This window comes from Phyllostomus hastatus, unplaced genomic scaffold (assembly GCF_019186645.2).
Source record: "Phyllostomus hastatus isolate PE091 unplaced genomic scaffold, TTU_PhHast_1.1 phas_scaffold_39, whole genome shotgun sequence".
Classification (NCBI taxonomy): Eukaryota; Metazoa; Chordata; class Mammalia; order Chiroptera; family Phyllostomidae; genus Phyllostomus; species Phyllostomus hastatus.
Window position 1 is genome coordinate 12,520,114 of NW_025334028.1, and position 27,296 is coordinate 12,547,409.

At 40.4% G+C, this 27,296-nt stretch overlaps 1 protein-coding gene and 1 pseudogene across 4 annotated transcripts in view; one reads left to right on the forward strand and one right to left on the reverse strand.

Annotated features, from left to right (window-relative positions):
- The window catches only part of LOC123806799 (broad substrate specificity ATP-binding cassette transporter ABCG2), a 123,976-nt gene that overhangs the window by 51,927 nt on the left and 44,753 nt on the right, over positions 1-27,296 (reverse strand). For 2 of the 4 annotated variants that reach the window (XM_045820142.1, XM_045820139.1), the window contains exon 1: positions 3,445-3,716. The exons of the other annotated variants lie outside the window; for them this stretch is intronic. The gene's annotated coding sequence lies outside the window, so the exon portion shown is untranslated. Of the gene's footprint in view, positions 1-3,444; positions 3,717-27,296 lie in introns of those variants that run through there. 4 annotated transcript variants of the gene reach the window in all.
- Positions 769-27,296, forward strand: part of LOC123806732 — an 87,931-nt pseudogene continuing 61,403 nt past the window's right edge.

Consider the following 27,296-nt stretch of genomic DNA (forward strand, 5'->3'; position numbering starts at 1 on the left):
TGTCCTAAATGAAGGAACAGAATGAAACTCCAGAAAAAGAACTAAACAAAATAATAAAAGCAATCTACTAGATGGGGAGTTCAAAACACTGGTTATAAGGATGTTCAATAAATTTAGTGAGAATTTAAACAGCATAAAAAAAATTACCAGTCAGAAATGAAGGATACACTAACTTAAATGAAGAATAATCTATAAGGAATCAACAATAGAGTGGATAAAGTTTGAAATCAGTGATTTGGAATATAAGAAAGTACAAAACACCCATCCAGAACAGCAAAAAGAAAAAAGAATAAAAAAAAGAAAAAGATGAGAATAGTATAAGGTGTTCTTAGAATCCTAAAAGCAGCAAGATAAAAGCAGTTAGTTATCTATAAGGGAGCTCCCATAAGACTGTCAGCTGATTTCTCAACAGAAATTTTGGAAGCCAGCAGGGATTGGCAAGAAATATTCAAAATGATGAAAAGCAAGGACCTACAACCAAGATTGCTCTACCCAGCAAAGCTATCATTTAGAGTGGAAGAGCATATAAACAGCTTCCCAGACAAAAAAAAAAGCTGAAGGAGTTCTTCACCACCATACCAGTATTATATGAAATGTTAAAGGATCTTCTGTAAGAAAAAAAGATCAGAAATATGAATAAAATGGCTATAAACAAATCTATCAACAATTGACACTAAATAACAAAATAAATGAACAAGCAGAACAGGAATAGATTCATAGATACAGAGAACATTTGACAGTTGACAGATGGGAGGGGGTTCAGGGGGGATGAGTGAAAATGATGAAGAGATTAAGAAGTACAAATTGGTTGTTTCAGAGCAGTCTTGGGGATGTAAAGTGCAACATAGGGAATACAGTCAGTAATATTCTAAGAACCATGTATGGTGTCAGATGGGTATGAGATTTATCAGGATGATCAGTTAGCAAGCTATGTAATGTCTAATCACTGGGCTGTACACTTGAAAATAATATATATTAACTGTAATTGGAAAATTAAAAAATTATTTAAGAAAATGCAGAAATAGCCCTGGCTGGTGTGGCTCAGTAAATGGAGTGCTGACCTGCAAACCAAAGGGTCACTGGTTCAATTCCTAGTCTAAAGCACATGCCTGGGTTATAGGCCAGGTCCCCAGTGGGGGGTCGTGCAATAGGTAACCACACATTGATGTTTCGCTCACTCTCTCTCTTTCCCCCTTCCCCTCTCTAAAAATAAATAAGTAAAATCTTAAAAAAAAATAAATCTTTAAAAAATCTATTTAAAAATGCAGAAATAGATTTTGGGTATGTGAATTCTAATACCATATTGATGTAAAAGAATATGTTTCCCAAGGAAGCTTTTGCTGAATGCCCAGGGTCTAGAACAAAGATGACCAATAAACATTTGTTACTATGAATCCACTTTTTTCCTGAAAGTGAAATGAGCTTCTATAAGTCTGCTACTAGTCAGGAAAATAAAACTATGCATCACTACAGGTTATTTTCTTAACTATTTGCTAGATTTGCAATCTAACTTTTTTAGTCTTCTATTTTTCTGTTTTGTTCTAACTTCTTTATTATTTTTAATTATTATAATGAGCTGGTTAATTTTTTAAGTTAATCATTAAACTATCCACAGAAAAATTACACAGAAGAACTGGCTAATGCTCAAACAGACCATCCAAAGTTGTGGATGAACTTTATGTCTTGGAGATAAGACAAAGATAAAATATATTGGTTAATCCCTTTAACTGTATTAATATTATCAATTTTTTGCTTCACCTTGTAGTAACTTCCATGCTCAATAAGTTTTTACTTACCAATATGAACTCTAGCTTCACACATTTGCAGAAAGGCAGCAGTTTCACCAAGCAGCCCTTACAACCCATGGAATCAGTTGCACTGACACATTGCGTCAGAAAAAGCAGTCTGAAATTTCGTTTGCATTTCATGTTCACTTTTTTGTTTGTTGCTTTAGTTTATTTTTTCATTTTTAAAATATTTATTTTTAAATTACAGCTGACATGCAATATTATATTAGTTTTAGATGTACAACATAGTGACTAGACATTTATATACCTCACCAAGTGATCACCCCGTAAGTCTACCACCCATCTGACACTATATATACAGAGTTATTAGAGTTTTATTGACTATATTCCCCATGCTGTACCTTATATCCCTAGGACTTTTTATAACTGGCAATTTGCACTTCTTAATTTCTTCCCCTCTTTCACCCATCCCCCAACCCCACTCCCATTTGGCAACCATCAAATGTTCTCTATATCTATGAGTTTGCTTCTCTTTTGTTTGTTCATTCATTTTCTTTTGGAGATTCTTCATATAAGTGGAATCACATAGATAACTATCAATAATTACTTTAAATGTGAACATTCCAATCAAAAGATATAAGGTGGCTAAATGGATAGGAAAAAGAAGCATATATATGCTGCTACAAGAGACACACTTCAGATGGAAAGACACACAGATTGAAAGTAAAGGGATGGAAAAAGACATTTCACACAAATGGAAATTTTAAAAAGCTGGGGAAGCAATACTTATAAGACACACACACACACACACACACACACACACACACAAAAGACTTTAAAGAAAGAAATAAAGAAGAACCCAGCAATTCTACTTCTGGGTATTTATCCAAAGAAACCCAAAACACTAAAGTGAAAAGACATATGCATCCCTAAATTCATTGCAACATTGTTTACAATACACAAAGCATACAAGCAACTGAAGTGCCCATGGCTGAAGGAATGGATAAAAAAGAGGTACATAGGTATATACAATGAAATATTATTCAGCAAAAAAAAAAAAAAAAAAGAAGAAGAAGAAGAAGAAGAAAAGAAATCTTACCATCTGCAACAACATGGATCTAGGGGCTATTACACTGTCTCATTTTCACTACCAAATGCAACTGGGAGGGACTAACTAAAACCTAGACATCTCGATTTAACAGTTTTCTATTTTCTACCAAATGTACTCTCAACACTCACCAACCTTTCAAGCCATAGACATCCCAAGGGCTGTCACCTCTCACTCGAGAGTTCAAGGGCTCTGATCTCAGGGTCCCGCGCTTAGAGGCAGGGCTCTAATAATTGTCTACACGCGAGCGGAGAGGAGTCCGCCAGACCTTCCCAAGGTCTGCTCACCCTGAGGAAGCAGCTCCTGCTTCACAAAGACATCAAGCATTTCTACTGTGCTTTCCAAACCTGAAGCTTTTCCGCAATCTCCAGGTCTCCTTTCCAGGCTGCCTTCTTCCTGCATCAGCCCAGTCCTGGACCGACGGTCTGGGACTCCCTCTTCCCTAGGTACTCCGTCTGTAACCAGGGATTCAGGACAGTCCCCGGAGCAAAGAAGCCCAGCAGAAGTTACCTTCCTGGACCAACGCTCACAGCCCCACCCGCAGCCCACCCACCGCGCCCGAGAGCAGCTTGACAGCTCAGCACTCACGCGTGCGGAGAACACCGGGAAGGCGCCGGCCGAGTGGATCACGGACACGGCCAGGAGCGATGGGTGTCCAGCCAGAGCAGCGAGGAGCCAAGCGGAGCCAAAGCCAATCCCAGCTTCACCCCAACGCCTAGGGTTGCGGGCAGGTAGCTGGGAAGGCGGTGGCCCCTCCCTTAGCCTCCCTGCCCTCTGGGGTCCTTGGCCCCCGCAGGGAAGAAGGCGTGGCGCCGCGCGCGCCTGACTGAGATAAGCGCCCCCGCGGAGCCTTCGCCGGGCGTAGCCCGGGACGAAGTACCGCACGGAACCTGCTGCCAGTCTCCCCTGGCCTGGGTCAGGGACCTGACTGTCCCGTTCCGGGAACTCCCAAGGACAAACAGAAAACTCTGTGTCCAGGGCTACGAAATGGACATTTGGGGACAGGCCCTGGTAATCCCAGGACTCCACCCCAGAGGATCAATACCTAGTCTGACCTGGATGGATTTGGTCACCGTTGGTGGCCCTAAGCACCAGGGGACTCAGACGCCAAGGCTTTCTTCAGTTTTATACGTTGCTGCCCGAGGGTAAATAGGCAGTCTTTATTGATGAGCTTCTGAGAAATTGGGTTCCTGCTGCCCAGGGCCAAGGAAACGAGGAACTAAATCTACCAGGGCTGGAGGAAGTGGACACAAAACTTTTGAATGCAAATATTACTTGACAGTTTAAATGCATTCCTTACACTCCTGTAATAAACACTTCTTCACAAGACACTGATTGTAAGTGGAAAAGAGATTATGCACATTTAGGAAAAGGGCTGGTTATCTGGCTGTAGGAATGTGCCAAAATTCACCTGCATCTACTCTCAGAAATCAGTACTTGCATCTAGATCAGGGGTGTCAAACTCACTTTCACCAAGGGCCACATTAGCCTCGCAGTTGTCTTCAAAGGGCAGAATGTAATTTTAGGACTGCAGGGGTAGCAGCTGGAGGGGCACCAGTGGCAAGTAGGTGGAGGCTGAGGTTTCTGTCCTTAGTGACAGCAGAAACCATTGTCCCCTTTCTGGCCCCTCCCTTCACAGATCCAGCAGACTGGTGCCATATCTCCGATTCCATCACTATGGCTGTTTGACCTGCCTTGGAGAACCCCAGAGACTCCACCCCACTCAATTCACTCAATTTGTGGGCAAGCCCAAGCTGCTTTTCCATATGAATAAACAAGTAGCAGCTGGCCTCACTGACTCCCAGGGCTGGACCTAGCAGCCTAGATTCACAGGTTGGCTTCCCCTAGAAATCTCCAAGCCCAGCACAAGTAACAGCCATCTCAGATTGCTTTATAGCCCAGGCAGGGTGGCCCCAGGCAAAGCACAGGTAGGGGCTGATCTTGGCCAGAGACGCCTGGGAAAGCCCATGGCCAGCACACCCAGTGCACAGCTACAGACCATGTCAGGGCACCACTAACCTGGACCTGTGGAGCTGATCCTTCATGGAGGGCAGAGGTTGATGGTAAGTGGTCACAGCCAGTCCTTAAAGTTGACTGGCCTGGTTGAACCCCTCTCATTGTTCTGCCAACAGCAGCCAAGGCTCAACTACAAGAGGAATGTGTACTCAGCCCACATGAAGTACTTGAGTACCCAGCCTATGTGATAGGGGAAGCTGAGCCACTGGACCCTACAGGACACCTACTACATTAGGCCACACTACCAAGACACAGTGTCAAAGCAGCCCTACCTGATACATAGAAACAAACACAGGGAGGCAGCCAAAGCGAGAAGACACATGACACAAATAAAAGAACAGATCAAAACTCCAGAAAAAGAGCTAAATGAAATGGAGATAAGCAATCTATCAGATACAGAGTTCAAAACACTGGTTATAAGGATGCTCAAGGAACTTAGTGAGGATCTTAACAGCATTAAAAAAGATCCAGTTAAAAAGAAAGAATACACTAATTGAAATAAAGAACAATTTACAGGGAAACAACAGTTGAGTGGATGAAGCCGAGAATCAAATCAATGATTTACAACATACGGAAGCAAAAAACAACCCATCAGAACAACGAGAAGAAAAGAGAATAAAAAAAAATGAGGATAGTGTAAGCAAACTGTGGGACAACTTTAAGCAATCCAACACTCAGTTGATAGGGGTGCCAGAAGGAGAAGAGAAAGAGCAAGAAATTGGAAATCTATTTAGAAAAATAATGAAAGAAAACTTCCCTGATTTGTTGAAGGAAATAGACATGCAAGTCCAGGAAGTGCAGAGAGTCCCAAACAAGATGGATGCAAAGAGGCCCGCTCCAAGACATAGCGTAATTAAAATGCCAAAGGTTAAAGATAAATAGATGGGGGTGGGGGATGTATGGGAGAATGGTGAGAGGTGAAGGGATTAATAAGTACAAATAGGTAGTTACAGAATAGCCATGGGGGTATAAAGTACAGTGTAGGAAAGGGAGCAGCCAAAGAATTTATACACATGACCCATGGATGTGAACAAAGGTGGGGGATTGCCTGAGAGAGTAAGGGTGGGGTGCTGGTGGAAGTGGGCAAAAGCGGGGGAGGGAGGAATTAGAACTTTGTGACAACCCTCTTTGACAGTTTTGGGTCCATGTAGAGTCCAAACCTTTGACATACACTGGAGATCTTCTGTGGGCTCTAGAGGGGTGAGGTGTCACCCTGTGTTTTTATAGGCAGTATACGTGGATGTGAATAGACACATAGGGACAATGAAGGGAGTAGACAGACTCGTTCATGAAATCACTTGAGCCCCTGGGATATCTGGAAGGGGAGGGGAGGGTGTAATACTCCTTCCTAATAATCACACCAGTGAGGGCCTTGCTTGCATGGTTTTCCAAGGGTATCAGTGCTTGATGGGATGTCCAGGAAGGATACAAGCAAAGGATACAAATTCACTTAATGTTGATAAAGGATATGGCTTATTATACAGAAGGATAAACAAAGCAGTCTTCTCATTAAAGGAACACACTTCCTGGGCCTGTTACTCCATGAATCAGATGCCCTAATATCAAAGCTCCCATGTGCATCTATGAGAGGTTCTCTTCATCATTCACATAGGATTTTTAATGTCCTCCTAGCCTGTCCCAGCTGCCTTGAGTACTCAGTCTATTTGTCCACCAAGACACCAAGTGCTTGGTGATAAGATCCGTCCCCTATATCCCACAGAATGCTGGTTTGTGCTTGTTCTACCCTAGCAAGCAAGATAGGTGGTTTCCCCTTATCTGGGATGGGTCCCACCCCAATATCCCTATCCATCTACCCTGCCCTATATAACCCCTTAGTACAGCAATTTCCAGCCCTCACTCAGTTAGCTCAGACAGTTGGGCATTGTCCTGCACTTGAAAAGGTCGCTTGTTACTATTCCCACCCAGGACACAGGCCTGGGTTGTGGTTTTGGTCCCTGGTCAGGGTGTGATCAATGTTTCTCTCTCTCTTTCTCCCTCTTCCCCCCTCTAAAACTAAATAAATTAAACTTTAAAAAAAGAACAGCAATTTTTAACCAGTGTGACACAAGTTTTAAAACATGGAACAGGTATTTAGTCAGGGACACTACCTCTTTTCCCTTAGATTGTCACATAAAAATGACAATAGCCAATACAACAGCCATCTAGTGTGACTAAATCAAAATTATACCTATTTTTTCTCAGATCAGCAAAAGTATATAGTTTTTGGTGTGCCACAGAATTTTAGGAATTAGCTTATGTGTGACATGAGATGAAAAAGGTTAAACACCACTGCCCTAAAGCATGTCTAATGGTGCAGAGCGTATCCACGGCATCTCACTGCCTCCCGGCAGTGCTTCTTCGTATGTTAGTGTCCTTAATAAACTCTTCATGTAATGATAGAGTTGCCATCCTCTTCCTATGGTCTCTTAGCCTCAGGAATTTTCCCAGCATCATCCACTGTTTTTATTTTCACTACCACTCCAAGTTAAAGCAAATAAAAAGCAGTGCAAGAGGCTGTATACATCTCACTCCTCTGTGGCTCCATTCACAGCTACCAGGGGCCTTTGATGAACTCTGTGGGAGAAAGGTCAGTGTGTAATGGCTTGAGCACTGACAAGTAAGTGAAGGAATGGAGACAATATGCACAATCCTTTCCGAAGATTTCAACTTAAGAGAAAGTAGAACTAAAGGCTACCTTGGAGATCAGAGAAAACATTTCTCATTTAATTTAATCAAATTAAATTATCTGATTTAAATTAGGTCAGGATATGTGTTCATGCCCAGATACAAGCCATAAGGGAGAAAAACTGATTAATTAGTACAATCAGGTCCCTTTTGAAACAGAATGGAAATGGTATACAGAGGGGTTAGCATTAGAGAAGATACTTTTTAAAAATTATAGTAGAACAGAAGGGACTCAGGATGTGTCCTCATGTACATAAATGTTTTAATTAGAGAAAAAAAGAGGAAATTGAAAGAACCATCTGGCCCATAACTACACTTTCTCTCTGAAGTTGGAGGATCTGCAGAGAATATGGACATGCATGAGAAGACAGGAAATTTGAGAAAATGATGAATACTGGAATAAGCCTGTGTTTGTAACCTATGGCTACAATAACAGATTACCACAAACTAGCTGTCTTAAAACAACAAAATTTTGTCTTGCATTTCTGTAGGTCAGAAGTCCAACACTGACCTCAGTGGACTAAAACCAAAAATGTTGGCAGATCTGGCTTCCTTTCTGGAATCTTTTCCAGGCTCCAGAGGCTGCCTGCACTCCTTGGCTGTGGCCCCCATTCCTTCAGCATCCAAGTCAACAACCTGCATCTCTCTGACCCTGCTTCTGTTACCACATCACTTTCTCTGACTCTCATACTCTGCCTCTCTCTTTCACTTTTACAGATTCTTATAATTACATCAGACTCACCGGATAAATGAGGATAATCTCCCTATTCTATTTTTATTAACTTGAGAGAGAGAGAAGAAAGGGGAGAGATACAAGTCTCAATTTGTTGTTCCACTCATTTACACATTCATTGGTTGCTTCTTGTATGTGCCCTGACCAGGGATCAAACCTGCAACCTTGCTGTATCAGGACAACGCCCTAACCAAATGACCTACCTGGCCAGTGCTAACCTCCTTTTAAAGTCATCTGATTAGCAAACTTCATTTCTTTGGCAACCTTAATTCTCCATTACTAGGTAACCTAACATTCACATTCTGGCTTATAGGGCATGTACATCTTTGGGAGAGCTCTAAGGAAACACAGAGGATGCTAACGTAGGGACCCACCCAGAGCCACAGAGTTGGTGTGAAGATTATTTTAACTGAAGGCACTTGAGATACAGCTGATGTGGAAAAAGTCTTTGGGAGTTTCCCGTATCTGATTAAAGGCAGGGTGTTCAGAGCTTAAAGCTGCCATAAATCCCCTCTCAGGGAAGCTTCACTGCCAGAAAGAAGACTCACAGGTGGATAAGAAATTGCATAAACAAACATTAGCAAAAACTGTCACACTTTCATCTGTTTCTCTAAAAGCATCTCTCTGACCCTGCTTCTGTTACCACATCACTTTCTCTGACTTACCTAAAAGTCCTTTGTTTCCTACAGAAGCCCCTTTTCTCCCTCTCCTCTCCCCTATCAAGTTGCTTTGTAAACCTCATAATCTTTTCTCCCTTAATCTGTCTGTTGTCAGTTAACTGTCAGTTCCTGCCCTGTCCCACTGGACCTAAATTGGCAGAAAGTTTTTCTTCTCAACACTAAAGGGCCTAGAGAGATCACACAGCAATAGCAAGAAACTCTAAGATTGGATTGTATAAATGTTGTGGCATTAAAGCCACAAGTGAGCGTGGTTTGCCTATTCACAAAGAAGTAAAGATGGAGACGATTTGAAGGTTAAACAAACTCCAGATACGGAATTGTGTTCACAGCCGCAGTCGCTCTCTAGCGCCAGCACCTCCTCCAGCTCTCCCAGCTCCAGCCGAAGGAGAAGGCGGGTAAGTAAAGAGGTCCCTATACCATGGCTCCTACAAAGCAGACTGACGCAAATCAACCAAGGAAGCAACCAGCTACCAAAGCTGCTCCTAAGAGTGTACCCTCTACTGAAGGGGTGAAGAAAACTCATCATTACAGGCCTGGTACTGTGGCACTTCATGAAATTAGACGTTATCAGAAGTCCACTGAACTTCTGATTCACAAACTTCCCTTCCAGCATCTGGTGTGAGAAATTGCTCAGGACTTCAAAACGGATCTGTACTTCCAGAGTGCAGCTATTGGTGCTTTGTAGGAGGCAAGAGAAGCCTATCTGGTTGGCCTTTTTGAAGACACCAACCTGTGTGCTATCTCCATGCCAACTGTGTAACAATTATGCCAAAAGACATCCAGCTAGCATGCCGCATATATGGAGAATGTGCTTAAGAATCCACTATGATGGGAAACATTTCATTCTTTAAAAAAAAATATCTTCTTCCTGTTATTGGTAGTTCAGAACGTTAGATTTTTTTTTCATGGGGTCAAAAAGGTACCTAAGTAAAGATTGCAAGTGGAAAATAGGGGACAGAAATCACATATTGGCCATTTTTCCATTTTCATTTGTGTGTGAATTTTTTAAATATAAATGTGGGGACATAAAGCATTAATGCAATTCAAGGTGTGTCAGTGAACAAGTTTCAAGTAGTTCAAGTTTGTAACAATATAAATAAACCTGTTAAATTTTTCTGGACAATGCCAGCATTTGGATTTCTTTAAAACAAGTAAATTTGTTATTGATGGCAACTAAATGGTGTTTGTAGCATTTTTATCATACAGTAGATTCCATCCATTCTCTATACTTTTCTAACTGAGTTGTCCTACATACAAGTATGTTTTTAATGTTGTCTGTCTTCTGTGCTGTTCCTGTAAGCTTGCTATTAAAATACATTAAACTATAAAAAAATTGCAGATACAGTTTTGCTGAAATGGTAGGACAATAGAAAAATGGAGCAAAAAGTTAAATGGATGAAATTATTCATCACTGGAGAGTGAAACCAGGTAGAATGGGAGCCCATAGAGGGGTCACTTAAAGGTTGCAGAGCTGAAACAGGAGGATAAGGTCACTGAATAGGAAATTGACATTTAATATTGTCATTCCAGGTTTGGACAAGTCCCATTGTTTGAACATGACACCAGTTATGTGTCATGACATAATTAAGATTATGGGAAGTGGAAGGGAGATATATTTGTCTTCTATTGCTGAGTGACAGATTATCAATTTAGTATCTTAACACATCTATTACCTCACAGTCCTGGAGGTAATGAATTTATGTAGGCTAGACTAAGCTCTGCTCAGGGTATCACAGGGCCAGCTCCTCCAGGCTGTTTTCCTCCTGTGACTCCTTCCATCTTCAAAGCAGCTGAGTCCTCAAACTCTCAGGCTTCCCCTTTTAACTTTGTAAAGACTCCTGTGATTAAATCAGGTCCACCTTGATAATCTCACTACTTTGGAGTCAACTGATTTGGGACTTGAATTACAATTGCAAATTCCTCAGAGCAGTATTTAGATTAGTATTTGATTAAATAACCAGTGGGTGAACTGGAATCTTGAGGGGCTTGGGAAGAGGGGGATCTTTAGAATTCTGACTTCCCTGGGAGGAAAAGTTGAGATGATCAAAGAGCACAGAGCTAGAATGATGGGTTGGTCATCTAGATAAACACAGACTTTGCTAAAGTAGTAATCATCTTGAAGAGGAAAGAAAGGCCAAAAGCCAGGTGTCAAAAGCTAGTGTGTTAAGAGCCCAGAATCTGGAGCCAGACCATCTTACTTTATACAGAAGACAAGAGACCAAGTTAGAAATGACTCATTTGGTTACCAAGTTCACAGAAGGAGTCAAGCTCTGAAAAATGAGCACAGAGGAGCAAAAAATAAAAACATATGATTAAGCACTTACGATTAACCTGCAGAGCCAGAAAGTGGCATAGTCCATGCAAAATAGGCTGAAAGATTAAATATTGAGAGTTCACCAAGATAAATTTCACATATCTATAAAGTCTTCTGTTTAAGTAAAGTTTTTAACTGAAATATAGCATTCATGCAGAACAAGTAGAAAATCTAAGTAAACAGCTTCATGTGTATTTATAAAGCAAACATAGCTGATTGATTATCAAAAGCCCAGAAGCCTCTCTTATGTTCCATCCTAGTCATTGTCCCAGAGGCAACCACTCTTCTGATTTCTATAATAATACAAGAATTTTTTCTGGTTTTAAACTGTGCATAAATTAAGTGTACTCTTCTGAGCCTGCCTTTTTTTATTCAACATGATTTATATGAGATTTGCCCACATGTTTTCACATAGTAAAAATCTAACAATTTTAATCTCTGCATAGGATTCCATTGTACAAATATATAGCAGTTTATTCATTCTACTATTGATAGCCTTTGGATTGTTTCCAGTTTTTAGATAGACCCTAAAGGAATGGATCAGGAAAGAATTCTAATGACCAACTAACCCATTACCCACTAGAATGGCACAAGTGGAGGTCTGAAGTTTGAAATCATCTTCTCCCCTTGATTATGCCTACAACGGCATAAAGAAAAAAAGAAGCTTAAAGAGAATATCAGAGTTGTAGAAGAAAATGAACACATTAACCATGGTTCCATTCTCCCTCCAGCAGATGTCAGCCATCCCCGGTTAAGCAACATTTTCCTAAGGGCTTTCCTTGCTTTTAGTGCCTGTGATTGGCAATGAGGAAGAGAAATAACACAGAAATGGGGAGGCAGATGTCTAAATGGATAAATCATAACAGAAATGGTATAAGACGTGTTATACCACTGGGAGTGGTAAAACTAAGTAGGGATGAGGGTCATGGAATGCTGAGACTGGAGAAAACCTCTGAGCTTAGTATGCCCATAAGTTTTAAAGTTCCTGGGTGGTTGGGGATACTGGAAAAGTTTTGGGTATAGCTACTGGGGATGGTTACACAATATCGTGAATGTATTTAATGCCACTAACTTGTACACTAAAAATGGTTAAAGTGATTAATTTTGTGTTATATATATTTTACCACAATAAGACTTTTTTTTTCTAGGCAGTTTTTTTTGGAAACAGCTTGTTAAAGGTTTCTAATATGAGCTTATGGTTCTCTTGGTTCATTTGTGGTCACAAATTACCAATACTTATTTTGAGTTATGCATAATTATACATCAGTACTATAAATATTGATTAGGTGTCTCCTGATTATTCAAGCATGAAATTATTTTCAACTCCAAAACACTGCCCATCACTTTCCATACTTTGCCTTGTGTTGTAGTAATCTGTGAACCTGTGCCAGGCATGTCACAGATGCTCAATAATATACGATGAATAATCAGATGAAGGAAAGACTGTTTCATCTTCCAACCTAGAATAAGTGTGATGAGAAAAGAGAAATGGGGAAATGCTAGATTAAAACAAGTTAATTAAGTAGGTTGCATCATTTCAGGACATGTATAGAATATTTGTTTTCCAACCCTGTCCCCCAAGATGTATCTCAAAGGTTGTACTCATTTTTTAATATTTTATTGCTTATCCTATCACATTTATCCAAATTTTTCCCTTTTGCCCCCCACCCAGCCTGCCCACACTTCTGTAGTCAATTCCACACCTTTGTCCATGTCCATGAGTCATTCATACATATTCTTTGACTAATTCCTTCACATTCTTTCAATCAGTCCGCACCTGTCCCCTTCCCTTACAACTGTCAGTCTGTCCCATGATTCTGTGCCTCTGGTTCTATTTTGCTCATTAGTTTATTTTGTTCATCAGATTCCAATTTTAAGTGAGGTCATATGGTGTTTGTCTTTCACTGCCTGGCTTATTTCACTTAGCATAATGCTCTCTAGTTCCATCCATGCTGTCGCAAAGGGTAGGAGCTCCATCTTTCTCAGTATCCCCAACCACTGCATAGAATTGACATTCTGCTGCATAGAATTCCATTGTGTAAATGTACCAGTTTTTTGATCCACTCATTCACTTATGTGTACTTGAGCTGTTTCCAGTGCTTGGCTAATATAAATAATGCTGCTATGGACATAGGAGTGCATAGGCTCTCTTGCAGTCATGTTTCAGGATTCTTAGGGTATAATCCGAGCAGTGGAATTGCCAGGTCAGAAGGCAGTTCCATTTTTAGTTTTTTGAGGAAATGCCATACTGTTTTCCACAGAGGCTGCACCAGTCCGCATTCCCACCAACAATGCACTAGGGCTCCCTTTTCTCCACATACTCATCAGCAATTGTTGTTTGTTGATTTATTAATTATAGCTATTTTTGGCAGGTGAGGGGATAGCTCATTGTGGTTTTAATTTGCATCTCTGATGGCTAAATGTTGAGCATTTTTTCATATATCTAAGGGCCCTCTGTATATCCTCCTTGGAGAAGTGTCTATTCAGGTCCTTTGCCCATTTTTTAATTGGATCATTTGTCTTCCTGGTGTTGAGTCATATAAACTCTTTATATATTTCAGAGATTAGCCCTTTTTCCAATGTATCATTAGCAAATATGTTCTCCCATACAGTCAGTTCCCTCTCTGTTTTGATCATGGTTTCTTTAGCTGTGCAGAAGCTTTTTAATTTGATGTAGTCCCATTTGTTTATTCTTTCCTTTATATCCCTTGCCCTAGGAGATATATCGGCAAAAATATTGCTATGCGAGATGTCTGAAATTTTACTGCCTATGTTTTCTTCTAGGAGTTTTATGGGATCACAACTTACATTTAAGTCTTTTATCCATTTGGGATTTATTCTGGTTTATGGTAGAAGATGGAAGTCTAGTTTCTTTCTTTCTTTCTTCTTTTTTTTTTTTTTTTTGGCATGTACCAGTCCAGTTTTCCCAACACCATTTATTGAAGAGACTGTCTTTGTTCCATTTTATGCTATTGCCTCCTTTGTCAAATATTAATTCACCATAAAGACAGGTTTTCTGAGTACAGGTCTTTTACCTCCTTGGTTTAAATTAATTTCTAGGTACTTGATTCTCTTTGTTGCAGTAGTAAATGGGATGGTTTTCTTATTTCTATTTCTTATAGTTCATTATTAGTGTATGACAATGCCATCAATTTCTGAATATTTGACTTTATCTCCCACTATTTAGCCAAATTCATTTATTAGGTCAAGTAGTTTTTTGGTAGTACCTATAGGGTTTTCTATGTACACTGTCATGTCTGCAAATAATGACAGTTTTTCTTCCTCCTTTCTGATTTGGATGCCTTTTATTTCTTCTTGACTAATGGCTGTGGCTAGAACTTCCAGTACTATGTTGAATAAGAGAGGTGAAAGTGACACCCCTGTCTTGTTCCTCATCTTAAGGGAAACAATTTTAGTTTTTGTCCACAGTAAGTTTTTCATATTGCTCTTTATTATATTGAGGTATACACCCTCTATTCCCACTTTGCTAAGTATTTTTATCATAAATGGTTAAAGAATTTTATCGACTGCTTTTCCAGCATCTATTGATATGACCATGTGATTTTTGTCCTTCATTTTGTATATGAGAGGCATTACATTTATTGATTTGCAGGTATTGTACCATCCTTGCATCCCTGGGGTGAATCCCACTCAATCATGGTGTATGATCTTTTCGATGTATTGCTGGATCCACCTTGCTAATATATTTTGTTGAGGATTTTAGCATCTATGTTCATCAGATATTGGCCTGTGATTTTCTTTCTTTTTAAAGCTGTAGTTATTTATTTATTTTTAGAAAAAGGGGAAGAAGGAAAGGGAGAGAAATATCAATCAGGTACTTTCTGATTTCTTCCTTGATCTTATTGTTAACCCATTCATTATTTAATTATCTTCTATATTCTCCATGTATATGAATAATTTAGGTTTTTTTTCCCTTGAGTTGAGTTCTAGTTTCAGGCCATTGTGATTGAGAAAATGCTTGATATGATTTCGATTTTCTTGAATTCATTACAGCTTATTTTGTGTCCTACCTTGTGGTATGTCTTTGAGTATGACCCATGTGAATTTGAGAAAATCCATATTTTGCTTCTTTGGGGTGAATAGTTCTGTAGATATCAATTAAATCACTCGATCTAGTGTGATGTTTAATGCTATTATATCCTTGTTGACTTTTTTGTCTGAATGATCAGTCCATGGTTGATGGGGGGTTGTTAAAATCCCTTACTATGATTGTACTGCTCTCAATCTTTTCTTAAGCTCCTCCAGGTTTTCTTTATATATTTAGGTGCTCCTACATTGGGTGCATACATGTTTGCAAGGGTTAGATCCTCTTGTTGGGCTGAACCCTTAAGTATTGTGTAGTGACCTTCTTTGTCTCTTATTACGTCCTTTGTTTTGAAGTCTATTTTGTCAGAGAGAAGTATTGCTACCCCAGCTTTTTTTAATCTCCATTTGCATTTTTTTCCATTGCTTCACTTTCAGCCTGTGTAAATCTTTTGTTCTGAGATGAGTTTCTTATAGACAGCATATATGTAGGCCATGTTTTCTTATCTATTCAACTACCCTATGTCTTTTGATTAGAGCATTTAATCCATTTACATTTAAGGTTATTATTAATAGGTACTTATTCATTGCCATTTTTTCCTTTGTACTTGTGTTCCTCTCTCTCTCCCTCTATTTCTTCTTCTTAAAGCAGTCCCTTTAGCATCTCTTACAATGCTGGTTTGGTGGAATTGCACTCCTTCAACTTTTTTTTTTTTTTGTCTGGGAAGCTCTTTATTTCACTTTCCTTTTTAAATGAGAGCCTTTCTGGATAGAGTAGTTTTGGCTGGGGTCCTTGCTTTTTATTCCTTGGAATACTTCATGCCAATTCCCCTGGCCTATAATGTTTCTCTTGAGAAATCAGCTGACAGGCTCACCAGAGATCCCTTGTAAATAACCGTTTCTCTCTTGCTGCCTTTAAGATTCTATCTTTGTCTTTAAACTTCACCATTATAATTGTGATGTGCCTTGGGGTAGTGTCTGTGGGTTCATCTTGAGTCTGACTATCTGTGCTTTCTGAACTTGCTTAATTTTTTTCCCTCACCAAATTAAGGAAGTTTTCTTTCATTATTTCTTCAATAGGTTTTCTATCCTTTACTCCATTTCTTCTTCATCTGAATCCTTATGATGCAAGTATTTGTTGGGGCCCTCTCTGCCTGGTCTCAGGAAGCTGTAACCGCCCCCCCCCCACGACTTAGGCTGAGTAAGAGACCTCCAAACCAGGAGCCACTAAGGAGACAAAACTTATTTCCCTGGCATGAACGCTGCCTGTTCTGTACCTGGCCTCCTATGCTTGATCAGTTAGCCAACGACAGGTAAGATTTCCCATGGGGGGAATCACCTAAGACAGGCATGATCATGTGGAGGCCTCAGGGAAGAGACTCGGGGCTATGGAAATGAAGGGGTGATGGACATCAACCCCTGCCCCCTTGGCTTTGTCAAAGCCTGAGTCCTTGTTCTTAGTTGTGAGAAATCCAAGTCTCCTGGCTGCTTTTGTCTCCTCTGCCTGACTCAGGACTGCGGAAATAATAGGGGTGGTCCAGCCCAGATCAGAGTCGGCAGACCCCCGGGGTAATCAGGCCTGGGACATAGAATATGCAAGAGAATAAGCATAGAGATCTGCTTGCTGGAGGATTCTATTGAATTAGAATATGAAGGCACGGGCAGGAAACGAGACCAGCCTTTTAGGTCCTGTAGTCTTTTTAAATGATAAAACACAAACTCTCTGCCCAGAATCCCAGCAGGAGTTCTGTCAGACCCTTTGAAAATACCTACTCCTTTTTGATCTTCCCTGCCAGATTGGAATCCACAAACTGTGTCTGTATTCTTAATAAAAGCCTATTCAGGTGGGGGCTTGGAGCACTCTCTACTAGAGAGAGTGGCCATTTCATCCCTATTTCCCCTCAGTTGTCCCTGTGTATGTTTTTCTCGTGTTTCGACAAACATCCACAGCAGGGATGGATACTGCTGGACAGTATCCTCCACAAATATTGTTATATTTCATGTTGCCCCAAAGCTCGCAACCTCATTGTGTTTAAGTTTTTTTTCATTTTATTTCTTTGACTGCGTGTTTCTTTCCACCTTGTCTTCCAAATTGCTGATCCAGTCCTCTGCTTCATCTAGCCTGATTTTAATTCCTTCTAGTGTAGTCTTCATTGCAGATATTGCATTCTTCATTTCTGTCTGGTTTTTGTTCATAGTTTTTATATCATTTAGCATGCTGACATAGTTCTTTTTAAGTTCCTTGAGCATCCTTATAACCATCAATTTGAACTCTGTGCCTCATAATTTTTTACCCTCAATTTCAATTAGCCCCTTTTCTAGGGACTCCTACTTTTCTTCCATTTGGAGGTTGTGACTTTGTCTCCCCATTTTGGCTGTATCTTTTTATTTGTTTCTGTGTATTAATCTGCTTTGACTCCCTGGCTTATGGGGTAGCCTTGTGTGGCAGGAGTCCTGTGGAGCCCAGTGTTGCAGTCTCCTTGATCCCCTAATCTGATGCTCTAGGAATGCTCTCTTTGTTGGTTATGTGGACTCTTCTGTAATATTTGGGCCCTGATTTCTGTTGGGCCATTCATTGGTTGTATCTCCCTTCCAGCTATCTGTCTGTGAGGCTCTACCCCTACCATGTGTTGTACACTGTTTTGCAGATACTGACAGCAAGAAACAAAACAACACAAAAGAACAAAATGCAAGCACACAAACTCCCCCCAACTACACAGTAATATCAATGACAAAAAAGCAAAGAACTATAAATGTGGGAAAATAAATGAAATAGTAGATAAAGGGGAGAAAAAAGAAATAGAGTAAGATAAGACCAAAGGAGAGAGAAATGATTATGAGAGGAGAAAATGGATGAGAACTAATATCACTAATGAACTTGCAGAGGAAAATGGGAAAAAAGGGACAAAGAAAGAGAGAGACTAACAAAAATAAGAAAAGTTGAAGGGAACAATGCGGTAATCAAAGGTAGGAGTAACATAAGAACATGAGAAAATACAGCACAAAAATAAAAGAAAAAGAAAAAAAATAATATTATAGGCTTTGAGAAAGAAAAAATAAAGATTTTTTTTTGCTTGAAAGCCATGTATAGAGGGAATTAATGTCTTTTTTATTACAGTTCATTGATTATGCTATAACACTTGCCCTGATTTTCCCCCTCTGCCTGCCCTCACCCAGCACCTCCCACTCCCTGAGGCAATTCCCCCACCATTGTTCATGTCCATGGGTCATGATTATAAGTTCTTTTGCTACTCTATTTCCTATACTGTACGTTACATCCCCATGGCTATTCTGTAACTACTTATTTGTACTTCTGAATCCCCTCACCTCTTCACCCTTTCTCCATACCCCCTCCCATCTGGCAACTATCATAATGCTATCATAATCTTGGTACCCATGATTTCTGTCTCTGTTCTTCTTGTTTACTTAGTTTGTGTTTTAGATTCAATTGCTGATTGACTGGTAATTTTTGCCATTTTATTGTTCATAGTTTTGATCTTCTTTTTATTAAATAAGTCCCTTTAACATTTCATATAATGATGGCTTGGCGATAATGAATGTTTTTATTTTTTCTGGTCTGGGAAGCTCTTTATCTGCTCATCAATTCTAAATGATAACTTTGCTAGGTAGATCAATCTTGGCTGTATGTCCCTGCTTTTCATGACTTTGAGTACTTCTTGCCAATCCCTTCTAGCCTGAAAATTTTCTTTTGAGAAATCAGCTGACAATCTTATGGAAACTCCCCTATAGGTAACTTCTTTTCTCTTGCTGTTCCTAAGATTCTCTCTTTATCTTTTAACTTTGGTATTTTAGTTATGATGTATGTTGGAGTGAGCCTCTTTGCATTTATCTTTTTTGGGACTCTGTGCTTCCTGGACTTGCTTGTCTAATTCTTTCACCATGCTAGAGAAGTTTTCTTTCACTGTTTTTTCAAATAGACTTACAATGTCTTGCTCTTTCTCTTCTCCTTTTGGCACACCTATGATGTGAATGTTGGACCTTTTGAAATTGTTCCAGAGGCTCCTCATAATATCCTAGTTTTTTTTAAAGATTTTATTTATTTATTTATTTTTAGAGAGGGAAGGGAGGGAGAGAGAGCGAGAAAGGGAGAGAAACATCAATGTGCGGTTGCTGGGGGTCATGGCCTGCAACCCAGGCATGTACCCTGACTGGGAATCGAACCTGCGACACTTTGGTTCGCAGCCCGCACTCAATCCACTGAGCTATGCCAGCCAGGCATAATATCCTAATTTTTTAAATTCTTTTTTGTCCTTGTTGTTCTGATTGGTTGTTTTTGCTTCCTCATGTTTCATATCATTAATTTGTTTCTCAGCTTCATCCACTCTGCTGTTGTTTCCCTATAAATAGTTATTTATTTCAATTAGTGTATCTTCATTTCTGGTTGGATCTTTTTTAAAAATATATTTTATTGATTATGCTATTACAGTTGTCCCATTTCCCCACTTCATTCCTCTCCACCCTGCACACCCTCTCCCACCCACATTCCTCCCCTTTAGTTCATGTCCATGTGTCATCAGTTCTTTAGCTTCTACATTTCCCATACTTTTCTTGCCCTCCCCCTGTCTATTTTCTACCTACCATCCATGTTACTTATTCTCTGTACCTTTTCCCCTTCTCTCGTCTTCCCACTCCCTTGTTGCTAACCCTCCACGTGATCTCCATTTCTGTGGTTCTGTTCCTGCTCTAGTTGTTTACTTAGTTTCTTTTTTTGTTTTAGGTGTGGTTGTTAATAATTGTGAGTTTGCTGTCATTTTACTATACCTGTCTTTTATCTTCTTTTTCTTAGATAAGTCCCTTTAACATTTCATACAATAAGGGCTTGGTGATGATGAACTCCTTTAACTTGACCTTATCTGAGAAGCACTTTATCTGCCCTTCCATGCTAAATGAAAGCTTTGCTGGATAGAGCAATCTTGGATGGAGGTCCTTGCCTTTCATGACTTGGAATACTTCTTCCCAGCTCCTTCTTGAGTTAAGGTCTCTTTTGAGAAATCAGCTGACAGTCTGATGAGAACTCCTTTGTAGGCGACTGTCTCCTTGTCTCTTGCTGCTTCTATCTCCTTCATTTTTACCTTGGCTAATGTAATTATGATGTGCCTTGGTGTGTTCCTCCTTGGGTCCAGCCTCTTTGGGACCCTCTGAGCTTCCTGGACTTCCTGGAAGTCTATTTCCTTTGCCAGATTGGGGAAGTTCTCCTTTATTATTTGTTCAAATAACTTTTCCACTGGTTGCTCTTCCTCTTCTCCTTCTGGTACCTCTATAATTCAGATGTTGGATCGTTTAAAGATGTTCTGAAGGTTCCTAAGCCTCCCCTCATTTTTTGGAATTCTTGTTTCTTCATTCTTTTCTGTTTGGTTGTTCCTGTCTTCCTTCTGGTCCACTCCATTGATTTAAGTCCCAGTTTTCTTCCCATCGCTATTGGTTCCCTGTGCATTTTTCTTCATTTCACTTATTGTAGCCTTCATTTTTTCATCTAATTTATTACCAAAATCAACCAATTCTGTGAGCATCCCAATCACCAGTGCTTTGAACTGTGCATCTGATAGGTTGGCTATCTCTCGGTCACTTAAAAAAAAATGGCTCTGGGGCTTTCAATTCTGTTTGAGCCATCTTTTTTTTTCCCCCCCTTTGGTCTGGTAGCACCTGTTACGTATGAGGGGTGGAGCCTTAGGTGTTCACCAGGGTAGGGCACCACAGCCGCTGGGTTGTGACGTTAGATGTGGGGGCGGGGTCCAAGAGGGAACAATTGCACTTGCTCCGCTCTCCATGGGACCTCAGTCCCTTCTGCTGCTTCCCCCAAGCAAACTGGGCCTCTCTCATGCCAATTCTTGTGTGGGTGGGCTGTGGGACCCTCCAAGGACCTCTCCTGAAAGGCTGGGAGTCCCTCCCTGCTCCTCAATCCCCACAGGTGTCCTCAATCAGTGCCCCAATGCTCTATCTCCCAGTGCTGGGATCCTGGGTTGCACACAGTGCCTTGCTTCACATCTGCCAGTTGCCACCCCTTGGCTGGTTGCCACCCCTTGGCCAAAATCTGCCAGCTGCCGCTTGCTTGTTCAGGGTCTACCCACTGCGGTCTTGTGCACCCCAGAAGCCTCATGCACTCGGTCCCAATGCTCTCTGCTCTCCATGCCACGACCCACACCCAGCTGCCCGACTCTGCCGCTCCTACCTGTCTGGATGAATGCGTCTATTTTCTTGGTTGTCCGACTTCCATTCAGATCAATTTTCTGTCAGTTCTGGTTGTTACTCTGTTTCTAAATTATTGTTGTCTCTATCTTGGTTGTGCGAGGAGGCACAGTGAGTCTACCTATGCCTCCATCTTGGCCGGAAGTCCTGGCTGGATCTTTTTTATGCTGTTGAGGTCCTCACTAAGTTCCTTGACCATCCTTATAACCAGTGTTTTGAACTCTGCATATGATAGGTTGCTAATTTCCATTTCATTTAGCTCTTTTTCTGGAGTTTTGATCTGTTCTTTCATTTGGGCTATGTTTCTTTGTCTCCTTGTTTTGACAGCCTCCCTGTGCTTACTGCTATGTATTAGGTAGAGCTTCTTTGACTATGCATCTTGATAGTGTGGTCTAATGTGGTAGATGTCCTTTAGGGTCCAGTGACACAACCTCCCCTATCACCCAAGCTGGGTACTCAAAGTGTACTCTTTGTGTGGGCTGAATATACCCTCCTCCAGCAGTTGAGCCTAGGTTGCTGTTGACAGATCAATGGGAGGGATTTACCCAGGCTAGTCAGCTACAAGGACTGGCTGTGACCACTGACCACCAACCTGTGCCCTCCATGGAGGATCAGCTTGGTGATGTTTCAGCATGGTCTGTAGCTGTGTACTGAGTGCACTTAGCAAACAGCTGGTCCTGGGGTTTCCTGGCTGGTACAGGCCAAGGTCAGCCCCCCTTGTGTTTTTCCTGGGGGCTACCCTGCCTGAGCTATAAAGTCATCTGAGATGGCAGCTACTTGTGCCTAGTAAATTCTGTACCCAGGATGGGCTAATGCTCAGTGAAGCTGGATTTTATCAGCCCTGGCTCTGGGAGTATGACAGCAAATAATCCAAGTCACCACTGGATCTGACTTTGTCTGTCTCTGCCCGCCAGTCTGCTGTCAGCCTTAGACTAATTGTAGACTCAACTGTTTCTCACAGGGCTTCTGGTAGAATCAGGAGGATGGCACTCCTGGATCTCCCACAGCAACTGTCTTTCAGACTTCAGGGAAGCAGATGAATGAATTCCCCCACCCCTGAGCCACTTGTCTGAATCTGTTTGGGATCATTTTCCTGTACTCAGCAGGGTGGGGCCCATAGTAGGCTACTGGGTAGGGCCACCAGAGTCCAGGTTTTAGGTCTTCCAGAAACCAAGAGGGTGTCTATGGCTTTCCCATGAGGGGGAAGAGTCAGTCTGTTTCCCAGGAGAGTGTATGGTATTGCTCAGGGCAGAGATGGGGCTGGCCAATTATAAAAGGGGTTGAGGTGGTGGGAGACACTGCTGTTCAACTCTGCCTCAGTCTCTGACATGCCCTGAGTTGTGTATGTTGCTGTCTCCTCATTAGTCTGTTAGAAAGATTAATCTGGTCATGTATAGAATGGGTGAAGGATGTGGGAAGACAGAGATCAATCTGGAAATATATAGACTGAAGTAAAGCAATGATGGAAAATTTGTAAGGAAAAGGGCATAAAAGACATTGTAAAGGAAGAATTTATAGTACCTAGTAACTGATAGAACATTGAAGGTAAGAACTGACTTTAAGATCTCAAACATGAGAAGCTAAAAACTTTGTAGTGTCATTATTGAAAATCATGAGGGCAATAATACCTCAGGGTATTTCCTCAATATTGCCTTACTCAAAGCTTCAAACACAACAGATACTTAATAAATATATATTGACTGAATAATAAAAGTGAGTTTATCTTATACAATTCAGGGGCCTATCCACTCTTACCTAAATCTGCTATGTTATAAAAATGGGGGAGGGTTTCATGAAAGACTTACCCCTTTCATATGATATGTTACTGATTACTATAAATAGTTATTGCCTTTAGAAATAAGAGTTTATTCAGGGAAGCAACTAAAGTTAAAGTGTAATCAGCAATAAGTGACTCATGATTCATTATACAATATCTTGGCTGTTATGCTTGGTAATATAACAGCGGATGTCAATAAGGCCAAATGCTTATAGCCTCATCCAGAACCCATATTAGGCCAAGAAACATACATGAATTGTTCTGTGTATGACAAAGCCATAGGCCAGTCTAGATGTACCCAAGTTTCATCTCATCTATACAACTTTTGCTAGTTGATGCTTGGATGCCTTGATTTCTTACATCACATTAATAGTGATGATCCCTGTATCACAGGGTTGAATTAAGATTTTTAAAAATAATATATATTTGGAAGACATATGTAACCTTAATTTTTACCCAATGCCAATAATGACAAGTACTTATGACTAAGTGCCTTCTCATTTTGTGAGGTTTTATTAAACCTCATTCAACATTCACAACAATACCTTTAAGCAGGTTCTATTAAAATCTTTATTTTAGCCCTGGCTGGCATAGCTCAGTGGATTGAGCACGGGCTGTGAACCAAAGTGTCGAAGGTTCAATTCCCAGTCAGGTACATGCATGGGTTGTAGGCCATGATCCCCAGCAACCACACATTGATCTCTCTCTCTCTCTCTATCTATCTCTCTCCCTTCCCTCTCTAAAAATAAATAAATAAAATCTTGCCCTGGCTGGCGTAGCTCAGTGGATTGAGTGCGGGCTGTGAACCAAAGTGTCGCAGGTTCAATTCCCAGTCAGTGTACATGCCTGGGTTGCAGGCCATGACCCCCGGCAACCGCACATTGATGTTTCTCTCTCTCTCTTTCTCCCTCCTTTCCCTCTCTAAAAATAAATGAGTGAAATCTTTAAAAAAAAATCTTTATTTTGCAGATGATGAATCTGAAACATAGTGAGATTAAGCAATTTTCCCCAGGTCGTACAGCTAGCAAACAATTTACACTCACATTTGGCTCTTTGTATTAGTACTGATACAAAAAATAATGACACCATTATTTTCTATAAAAATTGCTTTAAAAATTGGAAAGAAGAGGTAAAATAAATCTGCTCACCCTTTGAAACCCCCCTCAGCTACAATGAACTAAAACAAAGGGGAAAAAAAAAAACAAGTAAAGTACAGGCAGTTGCAAATGCAAGATAAATATCTCCAGGAAAGAAATGCTAAATGGTAAGAATCATTGAAGCTTGCTGATAGAGTGCCTTGGGACTAGAAGCAGGTAATGGTAATATGGTGGTAAGGAGTTTGGCCAAATAAAGGGAACTAAAAGTACACGGAGCAGGGAACTGGAGCCAGGTTCATGTCATGAAGCCCAGGGCAGGGATGAGGCCAATTATAAAAAGGGTGGAGGTGGTGGGAGACAGTGTTGTCCAACTCTGCCTCAGGATTTGTGGCTTCGTTTTTTGGGTGGGGATATTGAGGCAGAGATACAGCACATGGGTGGGGAAGCTCCCTCAGCCCATCTTGCCACCCTCATAACTAGAGGCCTTCCTGTTCTATCCCAAAGGAGAGCAGTGGGTACTGAGAGACACTGGAGGGGACCTCTGACTATGCAGTGCCAGGTCTCACCTGTTGCATCTCAGAAGGCCTTTAACACTGCGGGTTAGCTGAGGTGCCCCCACCACTCCCTGCTCTGTAACAGCACTTCCCAAATCAGATTCCTCCTCAAAGCAAGTGTGTGAGATTCAAGCCACTGTCCTGGCCTTACTCAATCCCAGTAATTTGTTAAGACTGGTAATGAAATAAATCATGCTAATCTTAAAAATATTTGCTGTTAAACTCTGTCTAGGGATGTCACCTCTGGGGTTCTCCAGCGATAGGAAACAGGAAGAGGAAGACACATGTGCAACCTACAGGGCCTTTTCCACTGCCCCAAGTCTCTTCACCCTCCTTACATATTTCCACATTTTTCTCTCTCAGTGGCTGTATCTTATATAATTTTCTCAGATATATCTTCTAGGTCACTAATTCTCCAAACAGCTGTAGTAATCTTCTGCTTAACTTTCTATCCATTTGAATTCTTAATTTCAATGATCAGGGGGTTTTTTTAATTTCTAAAAGTAATATTTTGTTCTTTTTTCAAATTGGCCTAATCATTCGATAAGTCTTCAGTTCTTGCTCATGTTTGGTTTGGGGTTTTTTTTTTTTAGATTTTATTTATTTATTTTTAAAGAGAGGGGAGGGGAGGGAGAAAGAGAGGGAGAAAAATATTGATGTGCAAGAGATACATGGATCGGTTGCCTCTCACATGCCCTCAACTGCAGGCCTGGCAGGCAACCCAGGCTTGTGCCCTGACTGGGGATTGAACCAGTGACCTTTGGTTAGCAGGCCAGCACTCAAACCATCAAACCACACCTGCCAGGGCTATTTTAATTTTTGTTAATTGTATTTTTTTCCACACTGTTGTCCATGTCCATGAGTCCTTTTTCCTTTTTTTGCTCAATCCCTCTACCCCCTAATCCCTCCCCGAACTTTAGCTGTCAGCCTGTTCTCTATGAGTCTATCTCTGTTTTGCTTGTTAGTCCAGCTTGTTCCTTAGATCCCACCTGAGTGAAACCATATGGTATTTGTCTTATTTTGACTTGCTTATTTCACTTAGCATAATGTTCTCCGGATCCATCCATACTATCTCTTGCTCATGTTTTCAATGCCCTTTTTCACATTTAAAAATATTTAAAGTAGAATTATTTTTTATTTTAATTCTGATAATTATACTATCTGAAATCTTTGTGGTTATGGTTCTGTTATCTATGGCTTACCAGATTTTTGTTTTATCATTTTTTATTGTGAGGTTTTTGTTGGTTGTGTATCTGCAGGAATTCCTTGAGGTTTGCTTGTGGGTATGGTCACCTGGGAATGTCTGTGTTTGCTTCTCCCTCACATCTGGAGAAATTACCCATCCTAATAGCCTTTAAATTATAGACTTGTGTTTCAGATCATGCAAATAATGTGCATTTAGGTCCCAGACCATGTATGACTCTGCCAGCGGCTACAAATGCTAGTTCGTGTTTCTGAGAGTGTGTTTCTCAGGTGTCCAAGAGTAGAAAAGGCCCTTCAGCCTGTACACTTGCATGTGTCTTCCTGTTTCCTATCACTAGAGACTCCCATAGGCAGCATCCCTAGCCAAAGTTTACCAGCAATTTTTTTTTAGAATTAACATGATTTATTTCACTATGAACTGCCTTATTAACTGTGCCATTTGATGGCACATATTCTTGACAATAAAAGAAGTCAGGGCAGACAGCATCCATGAATGCTAGTGGGAAAAATACCAACAAAACCCAGCTAATTAACAGGAAGATAAAAATAAATAACTCAGGGTGGGGGGGAATAAAAAGGTTGGTAGTATATATAATACATTTAAATAGAAAATAATACTATCCACTGTGAAAACTACATTTATAGAACAAAATATAAATATTATAAATATAAAAGTTTACAAATAATAAAATGTAAGCAAGGCACAAAAGGAGGTAGAAAGAAATATGAGTCATTCTCATCTTTCATAGTAGAAATTTAATTGATACCATTTAAAATGAACCTATTGAAAACCCATGTACTTTGGGGGGGGCAATTTTATTTATTGATTTTATAGAGAAAAAGGAAAAGAGAGAGAAAAATATTGATTTGTTGTTCCATATATTGTTACATTCATTGGTTGCTTCTTGTATGTGCTCTGACGGCAGGATCAGACCTACAACCTTGGTGCATCAGGACAATGCTCTAACCAACTGAGCTACCTGGCCAGGGCTAAAACTCATGTGTTTTAAACTTCTAAATATTTGCTATGGTTTGAAATTAACTCAGAGAGTTTATTTTTCAAGAATGAAGCTTAAAATGTGAGTTATTATTTTTATCACCCACATTAAAATTTTTTGAATAGTTTGAAT